At 38.3% G+C, this 15023-nt stretch overlaps 1 protein-coding gene across 2 annotated transcripts in view; it reads right to left on the reverse strand.

Moving 5' to 3' along the window:
• The window catches only part of TMEM200A (transmembrane protein 200A), a 63311-nt gene that overhangs the window by 10307 nt on the left and 37981 nt on the right, over positions 1–15023 (reverse strand). The window contains exon 1 of one of the 2 annotated variants that reach the window (XM_010988650.3): positions 7942–8026. The exons of the other annotated variant lie outside the window; for it this stretch is intronic. The gene's annotated coding sequence lies outside the window, so the exon portion shown is untranslated. Of the gene's footprint in view, positions 1–7941; positions 8027–15023 lie in introns of those variants that run through there. 2 annotated transcript variants of the gene reach the window in all.

Consider the following 15023-nt stretch of genomic DNA (forward strand, 5'->3'; position numbering starts at 1 on the left):
AATCTGGACAAGCTCTTACAATGATTGCCACACTTTCTGTTCACTGCGTTTCCTGGCAGGAAGTTGATTTGAAATTGGTGTAAAGAAGCTATCACTAAAGGAGTCACAGATTTACTAAAATGCAGGAAATTCGTCAAGATATTCCTGGATAAAGAGCTGAAGTATTTAAAATCACAAATTGGACTTTTTATACGGATCCCTCCTCTGCAGGATAACGTATCTGGTAACTTCACTTACAGGTAGGGTGACCATGGTTTTGAAGATGATATTGGAAAGTGAGATTAGTAAGTAGTAATGTCCTTTTCAGTAATTTTAAATGCCTGGAAAATCCGAACACATGCTGACATACCTATAGGACAAGGGGAAAAGCTGGAGGGCAGTAGTAAATTTTAATTCCATTTGCTCCACTTTCTAGTCAATATCTTGTATGCATCTATCAGTTTTGCACATAACACAGCAGTACTAACACCGTTAAGGATGCAAAAGGTCTTCTCTAGTGCAAATAAGGAAGCATCTCTCATCATAACAGAAACACCATCTAAATTAGCAGTGAGCCGTGCCATCCTTTAATCCATGGTAACAGTACGTTAGTACATCAAATTTCTTATAAAGTTTTCCAACTGACAGTATAATAGGGGAGAACCTTTGTATTCTGTTACAAGTTAATCACTAAAGGGCCAATGGTAGCTCTAAACTACAAAGCATTTTTAAAACCTTAGAAAAACATTAGGAAATATTTCATATTACATCATTCCCACTCAAGAATTTACTTTTTCCTCCCCCATAAGTAAAATCTGAGCAAGATTGCCCTTAAAGCAAAATAGAAAGAGGTGTGAAGGGAGGTCTCAGAAGGAATGGCAAGATCAAATGCCTCAGGATTCACAAAAAAGTGAATTTGTTATGCTTGGAAATACAAAAGTCCATTAGCACTTAAGGAACATATTGCACACATTCCTTTAGAGAAACGCCACTCACGGTAAATGTACTGAAAAAACATACATGTTTTCCTGTATGAAAAACATACAGGAGGCAGCAGGGATGCGTGGAACTGTTTCTACTTTCACTTCCTTCCCTCTCTGCCTCTACTTGTACAGGTTAGTGGCAGCAAGGGAGACTGAGGAAAACAGATTTTGAGGTTTGAAGTTTTAAAAAAGTATTCGTTGCCCAGTCTGTCTTCCTTTTATTTTTCTTATTCAGGAACTACTGTGCTGAGGGTAAAGACCCAACAGTAGAAAGTGGAGAAGAAGCCTCTCCCACCACCGGGTTCTCTAGTTCCCCTCCCTGGAGGTAAGCACAGTGCTGGATTTCTCAAAGCTATTTGCAGAGAAGGGGGCACTGTTTTCTCATTTGTTTTTTTTAGAATTGACTTATACAAGATCTTCATATATTGAAGAAATCAGCTCTCTGGTAGGGATATGCTTGGCAAACATATTTAATTTATATTTTTACTCTTTTTGATTGTATCTTTTAGCAAATAGGAAATTTCAATTGTATGTGGTTTAACTTATCAGTATGTTGACTGATGACCTCACATAATCTGCAGAAAGGTCTAATTCAATATAACATTATATTAAAAAATTTCCCATGTTATCTTCCAATAATTGTATGCTCCAATTCCCTTATATTTTAATTTCTGATGTATCTGGAATCCCCTTTTGTGTAAGAACTGAGATAGAGATCTGCTTTGTTTACAGGTAATCAATCTCTCCTTCCTTGGTTTGAAATGCTACTTTCATTACATATTCATTTCATATGCTTGTACTATTATACCAGATCCCATTTGTTTATGGGTGAACATTAAGACTTATCATTCTGTCCCATTAATAAGTCTATTAATTTGCCATAAACAAACTGATTTAATTAATATTCATATTAAAATACATATTTGAATATCTGATAAGATTAGCTCATTCTCATTCTCCTTTGTCAAAAGTTTATCTATTGTTACACATTTTATGTTGTCTATGAAGTTTAAAATTTGATTTTTAAAAACCTGGTTAGTACTTTTATTGGGATCATGCTAAATTTTACATAAAGCTAGGGAAACTTGGCATTGTTATACCACTGCAGCATTCTATCTAAACAGTTTAATTAAATTAATTAATTAATTAAAGTATAGTCAGTTTGCAATGTGTCAATTTCTGGTGCACAGTGTTATGTTTCCGTCATACATATACATACATATGTTCCTTTTCTTATTGTTTTTCATTATAGGTTATTATAAGATATGAATATAGTTCCCTGTGCTATATAGCAGAAACTTACTGTTTATCTATTTTATATACAGTAGTTAGAATGTGCAAATCTCAAACTCCCAATTTATCCCTTCCTACCCCTTTTCCCCTCTGGTAAACATAACTTGGTTTTCTATGTCTGTGAGTCTGTTTCTGTTTTGTAAATAAATTCATTTGTGTCTTTTTAAAGAATGTTATTTTAAGTCACAAATTTTTTAAAACACAGCTCTTCCTCATTTGTTGTTACCTTTGTTTCCTTGTCACTGGGTCTCTATTGCACATCAGTACGTTTTCTGTCACTATCACTTCTAACGTCAAGTGGGTGTTGTTTGGATGAAGGAAGGTATTGGTTTTTGTACATTAATTTTGTAATAAGCTACTGTACTGAAATCATTCCCATGAAAAAAAGCTTTCCAGTTCATTCTCTTAGGTGTTCTAGAAATACAATTATATCATGCAGACATATTCTTGCCTCCCTTTTCCCAATTTTAAGCCTCCACCTGCTATTATCTAACTACATCACCCACTCCCCGGAGAGCAAAGGTAAACCAGCGAACAGCAGGGCCAACGTGGCCATCTGTGCCTCACCCCTGAACTGAGGGGAACGCCTGCTGTTTCACCACCAAAGAAATACCAGTCGATGCCTGTTTTACTGAGAGTTTTCACCTAGAATTCCAGGAGACAAAATTAATTGATTCAGAGCTGCTGCTGGAGAGGAAGATGGAGAAAGAGAAAGGAAAGAGGAGAGAAGGGTGGGAAAAATGAACAATGAGAAGGAGAAACACGTCCTGGAGGAGAACACCATAGATTATTAGTGCAAATGTTGTCTCAAACCATGAACACCTCCTATATATTTCCTTAAAGTTCTTTACTTCTTGCCATCTCTTCTATTAAAAGGCATTTGTATAAAGACAGGAACTGTCCTTCTGAGGTTGCCGGGATAACTGAATCTTCTACAAATCCTGACTCTAAGTAGATTAGCTAAAAGGGAAATATTGAGAAGAATGTTGGATGTCAGGAATACGAAAAAGACTGGAAAGAATGCTTCGCAGTAAAAATGATTTCAAGGGAGACATAACCTAATGTTAACCAGAGATAAAACTGTGTTTCTAAAAACATTACACACGCACATTACAACTTTCTACAAGGGTAGGGTATTTTTGGATCATGTCTGAGATATTTTTAGCTTCAAATCTCTGTTATACTTTAGAATGGTTTGCCTCACTGGTAATTTCCTGTGACAGATAGCAATCCAAAAGAAAATGGACAAAAGATGCTAACAGTCAATTCACAGAAGAAAAAAAATTCTAATGTTCAGGTAACAAATGAAAAGAACAGTAGTAAGCAAAGAAATGCAAACTAAAGCAATCTCAAAAGTAAAATCATAACTTCACTAACTGACAAAAATGAAAAAAAAAAAGAGGGATTATTATGCCAATTATTGGTGAGGTGTAAGAGAATGAACTCTAATAAGCTGCTGATGAGAAGACAAATGGTACTTTTCTGGGGTTAATTTGGGAATGACTATCAAAGGTTTAAATGTCCATTCCCTTTGCCATGCCCCGCCCACATTTCATTTCCATAAAACATCCTTTAGGAAGACTCGCAGCAGTACACATAAAATTATGCATTCAGCGCTACAGTAACAGCAACACCTTGGAAACAAATGTTCACTAACAGAAGTCTGGTTTTGTAGATTATGCTGTATCTGTATTACACAGATACTTACAGATATTCAAAATGATTAATATAGACCACTAAGGAAAAATTTTCACATCATATTCTTCAGATTTAACAACAGAAACAGCAGGATCCTGCTTATGTGAAATCTACAGATGTGTTTGGATGTGCACTGAAGCAATGCAGAGGGCAGCGTCATTGTTAACAGTGCTTATGCCGGAAGAGCGGGATAGTGGGGGATACCTAAGTGAATGTTCACTTTATACCTATCCAAATTAGTCACCTTTTTGCAAGAAGCACATGCTGCTTTTATTTCATTTCCACATTGGAACTCTACTTAAACACAGAGCAACAACAGGAGGCTGAAGCTTGGAAAATAAAAGCAATAGGCAGACCAACCTCATTCACATTTGGGTAATTCCATGGGCTTGCTAATTTAAAAATAGGTGTCATGTAGATTTTGAGACAAAAATGCAGACCTTGAGAAAGTAGAAAATGGCTAAAATCACTAACCTGACTAAACTGGAAATTCAGGAACAAAAGATTTATTTATGATACATCATAATCTTGGAGCACAGAAAACAAGTCTATCTACCTGGGCAACACCTGCATTTACTGAGTGCAACACACAGGATGAATTAAGAACGGGTATCTGTCTCGAAGCAATTTATAATCTAGAATATGTTCAAGGATAAGGTGTGTGATACAAACCTAGATGTTTCTGACACTAAAACTTGTGATTTTATCACAGTGCTACATGGCTTTTCTGGCTAAATGCATCTGGAAAAGACTCAAAGGTCTGGTCCGTAATAGCTATAATCTTGAGGCAACAACGTAAGTTACAGCTTCAGGTCCTTACTTGTAAAGTGAGAACACGTATCCTCTGTGGAGCTAGGTTATTTGAAGCGTTTGCAAACTATGCATCAATAGAATTAGAAGTAGTAAACAGTAAAACTTCAGCTCTGAGACACTCCATGGGTTACAAGTGGCCCTTAAAAAACGGAATTAATGACTTTGTATTCAGCTCTTTCAGAAGAAGAGCTTTTTATTTCCATTATGAGGGATGAAAACATTTCTAAAATATAATATTTCATTCCAGGCTCCTCAAACAATACTAAACATAATTTAATTTTCTCTCGATGACTCAAGAGTTGTTTTGCTTTGTTTTGATTATGAATATCAACAATGACATGTTTTTGTGTGATACTCTGAAAGCCTTAGGAAAAGTCAAGTTTTTTCCTTAAAAGCTTATGATCAAGAATGGGAAATGACTTTTTAAAAGCATAATCATGCCCCTCGGTGAATATGGTTAGTTCTGTCACACAAATAAGGTTCCACAGAAGTTTGGACGAGGGCAAGATGACACTGCCATTGGGAACAGTGGGTTACTGCAACTGTCTTTCCCTGTCGGTTATTATTTGGGGTTTTGGCCTTGGAAATGAAATAGCTGAACAAATAGGTTTATTGCTATCATGTGCAAATTAAGAGCAAGCAAAACTGGAGTGAAGACTTTGAGGTTACAGATACTTTGGGCTTTACGACATCTATTTGACATGTTTTTTTTTCACTTTTCGTGTGTGTGCCTACTTTCTGGTTTTTCTGCATTCTTAATATGCCTGCAAATTTCCAGTTGAGTGTAGAGTTATCATATTGTATCATCCTTTACATGTTAGAGAGCTGTTTAGATACATTGTAGCATGACTACAAGAAAACAAGTATCTTCTAGACTTTACATTCCATATGTATTCTCGTAAAGAGTCCTTTCCACCTGTTCAGGGCTTTTATGAATATATTTCAATATCCTTACCTGAAAGATTCTCTCTCTCTGTTTCCATACATTGTTAAGTTAATTTGAACTTGAGTAGACAAGAATGTTGATGATACTTTGAAACAAACTTTTAAAAAGCACCACCCATTTGTGCTCAATTCACACTATCATAATAATTCAAAACCAAGAGTAAATATCTGAGTGATAACTCATATCAGTCTTTCATTCACTCATTTTCATTCATCCAGCAAACATTTCCTCTGCATTCACTATGTGTCGAGTACTCTTCTGGGGACCAGGGATAAAATGATGAACAACTCAGACTTGATCCTCACCTCACTGAATCTATCTGTTGAGTGGGAAAAACAGACTTAGAACAAATAATGACAAGTGTTATATGTATTAAGAAGAGAAAATTTAGGATGGTGTGGCAATGAACATCAAGGTGACTTACCTAAATCTGAGAAGTTTGAGGAAGTGACTTTAAACTGAGACAGTGCAGAGAAGGTAGGGCAGAATAGCACGTGCCAGGACTCTGAAATGAAGGAATGCCTGGTTCTCAAAGAAATGAACAAAAGCAGTGTAGCTCTGGCAAGGGGGTGAGTGAACAGGTTGTAGAGGCAAGATCACATGAGGTTTTATAGATCACATTAAGGGCTTTGAACTTTATCTTAGGAGACATACTGCGTGGACTTTATGCAGAGATAGACCAGGATCAGATTTGCATTATTTTAAGATTCCTGCTGCCATATGGAAAAGAGGGAAAAAATGGATGTAGGAAGACCAGTTAAGAAGCCCTACAGCAATCCAGGTAAGCGATGATGGTAGTTTGAACCAAGGTGGTAGCCTGGGGTGAATTGAGTGGACAGAATTGAGAAGGCCATTTAGAAGGCAGAATAAAGAGACCTTGGCATTGGATCAGATGTAGGAGGTAAGGGAGAGAAAGCTGTCAAGATGATGCCTAGTTGCTGGTTTGAGCAATGGGATGGATGATGACACCTTTTAGAGAACTAAGGAACAAAAGAAAAAAAGATATTGGAGGAAAAAGTTTAGTTTTGATATGTTAATGGTTCTTATATTCCTAGAGACTTACTGTTAATTGTCTACATGTAACACACACACACACACACAGCAATCTGATAATCAGGAGCTGAAAATTTAATCCACTGAAAAAACAAGCATGAGGTTTAATGACTATGAATCATAATGTTGTTTTTCTTAGTGAAATAAGATCTTTGAATCTTCATATTAGTCAAATATTAATGACGAATGTGATTTTGGAAATAATTTCTGTTCTCTTACAGTATTAACTTATTTTATAATTTGAAGGAGAATCTCAGTAGCAATTAGTATGGAATAATTGTTAAACTTAATTTACTATTAAGAAAACAACAACCACAAAAAGACTGATTCCAAAATTAATGTCTTAATAAAAATCAATGTAATTGTGACATTTAAAATGCTAAAAGAAAAAAAACCAAGAACATCTATAAAATATTCAGTATATGAAACACTTTAAAGTCTCAGAAGAAAAGGGAATTCAAAGCATTATTGTTAACAAATTATTTCTAGTTTAATTTTCAAATGGCTTGTCTCAATAAAGATGATAAATTTTCACTAATGCCGCTTATAAATGCTATAAAACTTCCTTAGACATACACAGCACAGTAAGTCATTTACATATCAGGTTGCAGTTTTCTTTTAAATAAGGGCACAACCTCAGACACCCTCCTGGAATTGTCTTCTGGGCAGCAGAGACCAGTGGGAGGGGGTCTAATGACTCTCAAGTAGAGAATAGGAGATCTCGGGAGCAGGAACGGGGCGGGGGTCAGCTTTATGGTAATTACTTAGTAAACTGTGAGAGTGGGGCTCAAAGGAGTCCCAGGGTCCTTTCAAAATTGAAGGATCTATTATGTTATGAAGACTTTGGCTCTCTTTTCTCTAACTACTGACATGTAGTTCTCTTTAAATTATAGACAGCTGATTTTTTCACCGAGTACTGATGCAATTCATCAGTAATGAAGCTTGCTGTTGGTAAGTGACGCACAAAGAGCTGAGGAGAACATGCTAAATGGTTCATCTCTTCAGCTTCCAATTGTACCTTGTGGTCTCTGCCGGGTGCATGGGGAATTTCTCTCTTCTGCTCATCCTCCCAACTCGGCACCTTATCATACACTCGGTAGAGGAAGAAAAACCCTCCAGCTTTGGGCCAGACCTCTGTTCTTTCCATCCTCCACTGTCTCTAACTCCCTGGCTCACCTCTCCTTGCCCTTCCTTCTTCAGAGGCTAAGTTTGCAAGTCCTTGCATTCCACTGAATTTCATTCTGGATGGAGTAAGATAGGCTCTCAGTTCTCATGGACAGATTATCTACAAAAAAAAAAAAAAAAATCTTTTATACTGCCTCCAAATAACTTACAAAACAATAAAATCTTTTTATAATGTCCTAAAATAACTAACCTCCTATGAGTTTAACAATGCCAAAAGAGTCTCTGACTCCCCCTTCCAAAATTTGGTTTGGAAGTTCGGGACATTGTTCCTGGTTCCAGAGAAACAGTATGAGCACAAAAAAATAGCCTTCCAACCACATGTATGTATTTGGTGGCTGCCTTGTTTATTATGTGTCTCCTCCACTAGGTCATGAGCTCTAAGAGAACATTTTTGTTCACATTCCCAGCAGACGGAGGGGGTGTGGAGGAAAGGGAACCCTCCTACTCTGTTGGTGGGAATGTAAATTGGTGCAGCTACTATGGAAAACAGTATGAATATTTCTTAAAAAACTCAAAATAGACTTACCATAGGATCCAGCAAGCCTACTCCTGGGCATATATCCAGAGGGAACTCTAATTCAAAAAGATACATGCACCCCAATGTTCATAGCAGTGCTATTTACAACAGCCAAGACACGGAAGCAACCTAAATGTCCATCGACAGATGACTGGATAAAGAAGTTGCAGTACATTTATACAATGGGATACTACCCGGCCATAAAAAAGTATCAAATAATGCCATTTGCAGCAACATGGATGGACCTGGAGATTGTCATACTAGTGAAGTAAGACAGAAAGAGAGAAAAATGCCACATGATATCACTTACATGTGGAATCTAAAAAAAATGACACGAACTTATTTACAAACTAGAAAGAGACTCACAAACATAAAAAAACAAGCTTATGGTTACCAGTAGGGGAAGGGGTTGGGAAGGGATAAATTGGGAGTTCGAGATTTGCAGATACTAACTAATATATGTAAAAAATAGATAAACAAGTTCATACTGTATAGCACAGGGAACTATATTCAACACCCTGTAAGAGCCTATCATGAAAAAGAATATGAAAAGGAATGTACATATATAAATGAATCATTATGCTGTGCACCAGAAATTAATACATTGTAAATCAACTATACGCCAATAAAAAACCAAACAAAAAAATTCCTAGCATAGCACTTGATGCATAAGATACTATCAAGCAGTATTTATTGAATGAAGGTGAAGTCTAGAGAACTCGACTTGGCCAGGTGATGCTCGTGAGGCTGGAATTCAAGTGAGAAAATGCGTGCACGTGTTCTTGTGCACTGGCCCGTGCTATGTGCATGTAAGGAATTGTTATAGTATTTACAAATACCGTGAATAAAAATTCGCCATCTTTACTGAAATGAGTCATGTGAAAATTAAACTAGTAACAATTTGCTAACAGTAATACGTTGAATCCCCTTTTCTTCCAGGGTTTCAAAGTGTTTAATGTACTGAATATTTTATACACACTGTGGCACTTTTTTTTCCTTTTTACATTTTAGATGTCATAATTACATTGATTTTTATTAAGATGTTTATTTTAAAAGCAGTTGGACACAGATGCTTTCCTACTGTTTTCTTAATAGTTAAATGTAACAATTATTTCATACTAATTGCCACTGAGATTCTCCTCCAAGAACAAAACAAATAATACGGTAAGAGAACAGAAATGAGTCCCCAAATCACACTCATCAGTAAGCATTTGGCTCTAGTGTAAAGATTCAAAGGTTCTAATTGGAATAGGGAAGCTAATGATCTTCTAGGCAGATGATGCTCAGAAGCTCTAAGGTGGCAAAACATCTGATATGTTCCAAGAACAGAAAGAAGGCCAAGTGCTTAGGGATGAATAGCACAAGATGAGACTGGAGACATGAATAGGGGGCTGGTCATGCAGCTGTACTTAAGAACTGTCAAGTGTGTTTAAGTAGGTTAGTGACATGATCCAATGTGCAGACATCACTTTGGCAGCTGTGAGGATAATCAATCACAAGGTGGCAAGAACGAAGTCAAAGGCAGACCAGGTGAGGAATGTTGGTGGGCTGGAGTAGGGCTGAGACAGATGGTGCTGAAAAGAACAGAACAGACCAGAGGGATGCACTGATCTAGCCTATATAAAGGATAAAGGAGCAGATCTCTGGCTGGGGGGATGGTTTTGCCGTTCATTGAGGTAGGGAAGACTGGGAAGAAGATCTCTGCTGCAGAGGGCAGTATTGGGGATCACAGGTTCAGGTGTGGGTGTGCTGAGTTTGAGATGCCTGTGAGACATCAAAATGGAGATGTCACACAGGCACTGGCTATGGGAGCATGAAGAACAGGGGATGCCTACCTGACATGTGCATTTTGATATCTCACAGGCATCTCAATGCCAAAGTTTTAGCACAGTTGAGACAAAGTGCAGCCCAAAGTAAGGGAGTTTGAAGGTAGTTCCGTGGCCAAGATCTGAGCTGGAAATATAAACTCAGGGTCATTAGTATACATCCCATGTGTAGAATGGAAAGTGCCTTAGACCTTTTGTCTGATTTAAAAGACCACAGATCTGATGGAATGTAAGTGAGGAAATGCTGGCGCTTGAATTCTGAAATTTCCTTCATGGATTTTGGACACAAAATCCTCTGAAGACAACTTACTCCTAAATAATTAATGCACATGTATATTTTGGAAACAAAATCCTATAAATGTGTTTATTTCTCATTGAATGCAGAATCAATTAAACATCAAAGCTTTCCCTTATTAAAATATGTATCTTCACGTTAAAAATATATCTTGAAAAAAGAACTGACACAAGGAGACTCAAGAAATCATTTCTCTTCAATTATGTGTTCCAGAACCTTGGTTAAAAAATGTGACCATAGACCTTCTGAGTTTGGCAAGTTATTAGGTAACTTTTAAATTTACATTTTAAAATAGCATCGCGCTCCATTCCCCTTCATGAACAACTCACTCCTAAAGCCATCTGTTGGGGCTGAGCAAGGCAGAAATCCACACAGGAGCAGAGGAGCCACAATGGCTGAGAGTGGCGTGTCGAAGCCTGGCTGGGATGAGGAATATGTATACTCAGAGGAGTGGCAGCTCAAAGTCTGAGTGGAGGAAAGAAGGCATCCCCACAGGGAGGGGGCAGGGGTGCCCAGCCAAAGAGCTGCAGAGCCTAAGCAAAGCAAGGAGCATTTCCACCTGGGGCTGGGCCAACACAGGGTGTGAGAGCCTGCACCCGGCGAGACAGGACTCCCTGTGGGAGGGGCAAGGTAGCCTGAGATGGGTGTTGAGACCCGGGCAGCATGAGGAAGGAGTGCTATTACACTATAGCCCAGCGCAGGGAATCAGAGCAGTGACAACGAATCCCCATGGGGTGGGTGGGGTGGGGTGGGAGCAGCAGTGATGAGAGATCGGCACCTACTGAGAGGGTCTGTGAGCAGCAGCAACACCCTGATGGCAATGAGCACAACTATCGTCCAGATCCTGGGGACTAAATACCATTCTCCACTAAAAGGAGTCAGGGCTTCTGGGAGGAAGGTTAGTTTCAGAGCTAAGGCAAGGAAACTATAAGAAGATGATCTCAAAACAACATGCGCCCCCACAAAAGCAAGGAAATTCTTAAAGAATGATGGAATCATGCTAAAAGGACATAAAAGCCAGCATGAATAAGCGCTCACTGGCCAAATATGGGATAACCGAGCATCAAAATAAATAATGAGAGTAACAGATTGTAATCCATTAAACCATGAGACCATAATAATATAAACTCACATATGTGTAAACTGAAAGACATCTGCATAAGTTCAAAGTACCCCCTCACAAAATACCTTTGATAACTAGAAATGGAAAACAACATGAAACTTTACAGTGGCAGATACCCCTTTATCAAGTGATCAAAGTGAACACCGTTATTATGAGAGGAACTGAAATCACACACTAAATGACACAATGAGAATACAGTGCCATGAAGGGATCCAGAATAAGCCACTGCGGCATAAAAATTATTTTAAGCTAAAGGCACTTGAGTTCCTGAAATCCCTTATCTGCCTAAAAGCAGAGCCTCTCAAAAGAACTCAAAAAAATTCAATTGTCATAAACCCCATCCCTGGGAATGACTCTGATCTTCTCTTTCAGAAAGAGAAGTTGGCACTAAAACCAAACACATGCTGTCACAAAACTATTTATCTCCCATCTATTCTCCTATGGCCCATTTATCTTTCCCCAAAGTCATTTGTTTATCTTTAAGTGCCCTTTGTCTCCACTTCCTAAGAAGTTACTTGTTCTCCCAGCAGTGTCCCTCTGGCCCTCCCCATTCCCTATTAAGTTGGTATATAAGCCCCAAATCCTAAACTGCCCCTTTGCGTCACATTCCTTTGTGAACTCCTGTGCATACGTGCATTAAATCTGTTTTCCTTTCCTCTTGCTAATCTGTCTTTTGTCAGTTGAACTCAAAGCCCTCCAAACACTGAACTAAAGAGGGTAAAGAAAAAGTTATTTTCCACCCCAACAACCACTTCTGTGATATTCCCACCAAACCTGAATCTAACATCAAGGAAGCATCAAAGTTACACTGAGAGACATCCTATAATAATTGGCCTTTCAAAATCATGAAAGTCTGGGAAAGACTAAAGAAACATTCCAGACTGAAGGAGACTAAAGAGACATGACCACTGAATCCAACACATGATTCTGGACTGGATCTTTTTGTTATAAAAGACATTATTGGGACAACTAGCAAAACTTGAGTGGAGTCTAAGAATTAGATGGTAGCAATGTACCAATGGGAATGTTTTGCATTTGGTGGTTATATTGGTAGTGATGTAGCGAATGTCTTTGTAAGAAACATACACTAAAGTCCATGAAGGGAAGATTCTCATACCAGTAAGTTATTTTCTAGTGGTTTAGGAAAAAATGTTCTTTGTACTATACTTACAAAATTTCTGTAAGCATGAGACTAAAAAAAAAAAGAAAAGAAAAAAAAAAGCACTTCAAAAAATGGCATTGATTTGCCTTAATGGCCCATGCACTCATCCCAACACAGTCAATTACTGGTTTGAAACAAATCTAGAGGGTCATTGTGAGATATCCTATTAGGTTTCCCAAAACTTCCACTTGACACAGGCAGCCTCTCAATAGTAGCCAAGTCTACAATCCACTGTGGTTTCCCTAGAGCTGCAACAACACTGATAACTTATTCCTAATCAAATAGGAAGGTCATGCCCCCAAATTCAATCTTATCAGAACTAAGACATAAGTTCATTAGCATTTCACTTGGGCTTTTGAAGTAATCACTCTTGTCATGTTTGCTGATTATCATTTAGCTTTGTTTAAACAAGGGATCTGCCACACTGAACAGGAGCAATGTCTCAATTATGCATGGGTCTTAATAGTGCAAAATTATATCATACAAAATCCTTTCACCGGATAGACTTCCCAGCACTATTAGACACGTCCACAGAAATAGATTTTTCTTTACATGGTTCTTTTCACATTTAAGCAAGTACCATGTATTCTCTTCAAATGAAAACTTACTAGAAAATGCCCACAATTATAGTCAGATCATTAGGACTTAATAGATACGTTTTTAATGGAAATTTTAATGTTAAAAGCACTTAACATTTTATCATTCCACATATTTTGAATCCATCTGAATTTTTGTCAGCCTTTTAGTTTTCACTTACCGAAGAGATGCTAATGTGTGAAATGAGAGCAGCAGTGCAGACAAAGTCGTAAGGTTGGTCCTCAGTCCCCCTCTAAATCCTGGACCACACAGGGAATCTCCGTTCACAGAGAATTCACAAAAGAGCTCTGATCACGGGGACACCTGAAAGCTTGCCCAGGAGATTAGAAAACGTTCAATTCTACAACTTAACTCAAACAAATTCATTTTAGTTTCAGGAAACATGATACTCAACCTCACATTTTATTTTAAATAAATGTAGCGCACAATTTTGCTGTTAGCCATAGTATATAAACCACAACATGACAGACCCTCTAAAGACAAAAATTAACTTCCTTACTTTTCCCATGTTTGAAGATTACAACCCACTTCAAGAACATGATTCATTGTTTTTACTTAAAGTGATTTTTTTTTATTAAAAAGAGAGAAGAAGTGGTGCTTTTCATACATGAGGCATCATATTCCACAGAGAAAGAGAAAATCACACAGTGATTTGCTATAATTAATCCTGTCCTCCCAAATGCTGGGTCCCAGGCTTTTAAGCTGCTGAATTATCTTCCTCTTTTACCTAACCACCTGCTAGTCATGAGATATCAAAATACTTTATAAGAACGACAGAAAAAAAAATCCTATCTGTCTGAAGCACTTCCTGTCCATCAGCTCTTTGAACCTGAGCCAACCCTGCCATGACGGGATGTGGGAAACACATTACTGAGTAGAACTAAGCAAGGCCAGCCGTTCTGCCCTGGTCCCCCAGGAGCCTCTGGGATCCCAAGCAGTTGTAATGACAAACTGGCTCAGAGAAGCCTGGCATGCCCGAGGGTCCAAACTACCCTGAGATAATTTGTTTAAGGTTACCTCTGACTTCATGAAACAGTGTATTTCATATAAAGGAAAGCGTGCTAGTTCAGAGGGTAAGACATGTAAACACCACTTAAAGATATATACAAAGATTTAAAAATAGACTTTGAGGCATCAAATGTCAGTTCACGTCCTATGGGAAGCAGATGTCAAGACAGAATTAGAACTATAAGAGATTATTGAGGGGAGACACCTATGACAGATAAAGAGGGGAGGGTTCAGGAGTAGGCAGAGGAATGCTCAGACCACCATAAACACTAGGCACCTGTGAAAGGAAAGAGAAGGAATGAATAGGAGACTCTGTGTGATGTGTGTGGCTCTGAGAATGTCTCTTCCAGCCCAGCCTCCAGGAGACTGCCCACTAGAAGAGTCCCGCGTTGGGCAGGACTGGTCTGGCCCTGCCATGCTCAGTCGTCCACCGCCTGGGGCAGCATTCCTGTGGGAATATTGTGCAGGTCAAAAGACGTGGCACCTGCAGGCTGTTGGCCAACTACCCCAACACCAGTTCTCTCCTGAAGGAAGGTCGGAGCCTT

Source organism: Camelus dromedarius, chromosome 6 (assembly GCF_036321535.1).
Source record: "Camelus dromedarius isolate mCamDro1 chromosome 6, mCamDro1.pat, whole genome shotgun sequence".
Classification (NCBI taxonomy): Eukaryota; Metazoa; Chordata; class Mammalia; order Artiodactyla; family Camelidae; genus Camelus; species Camelus dromedarius.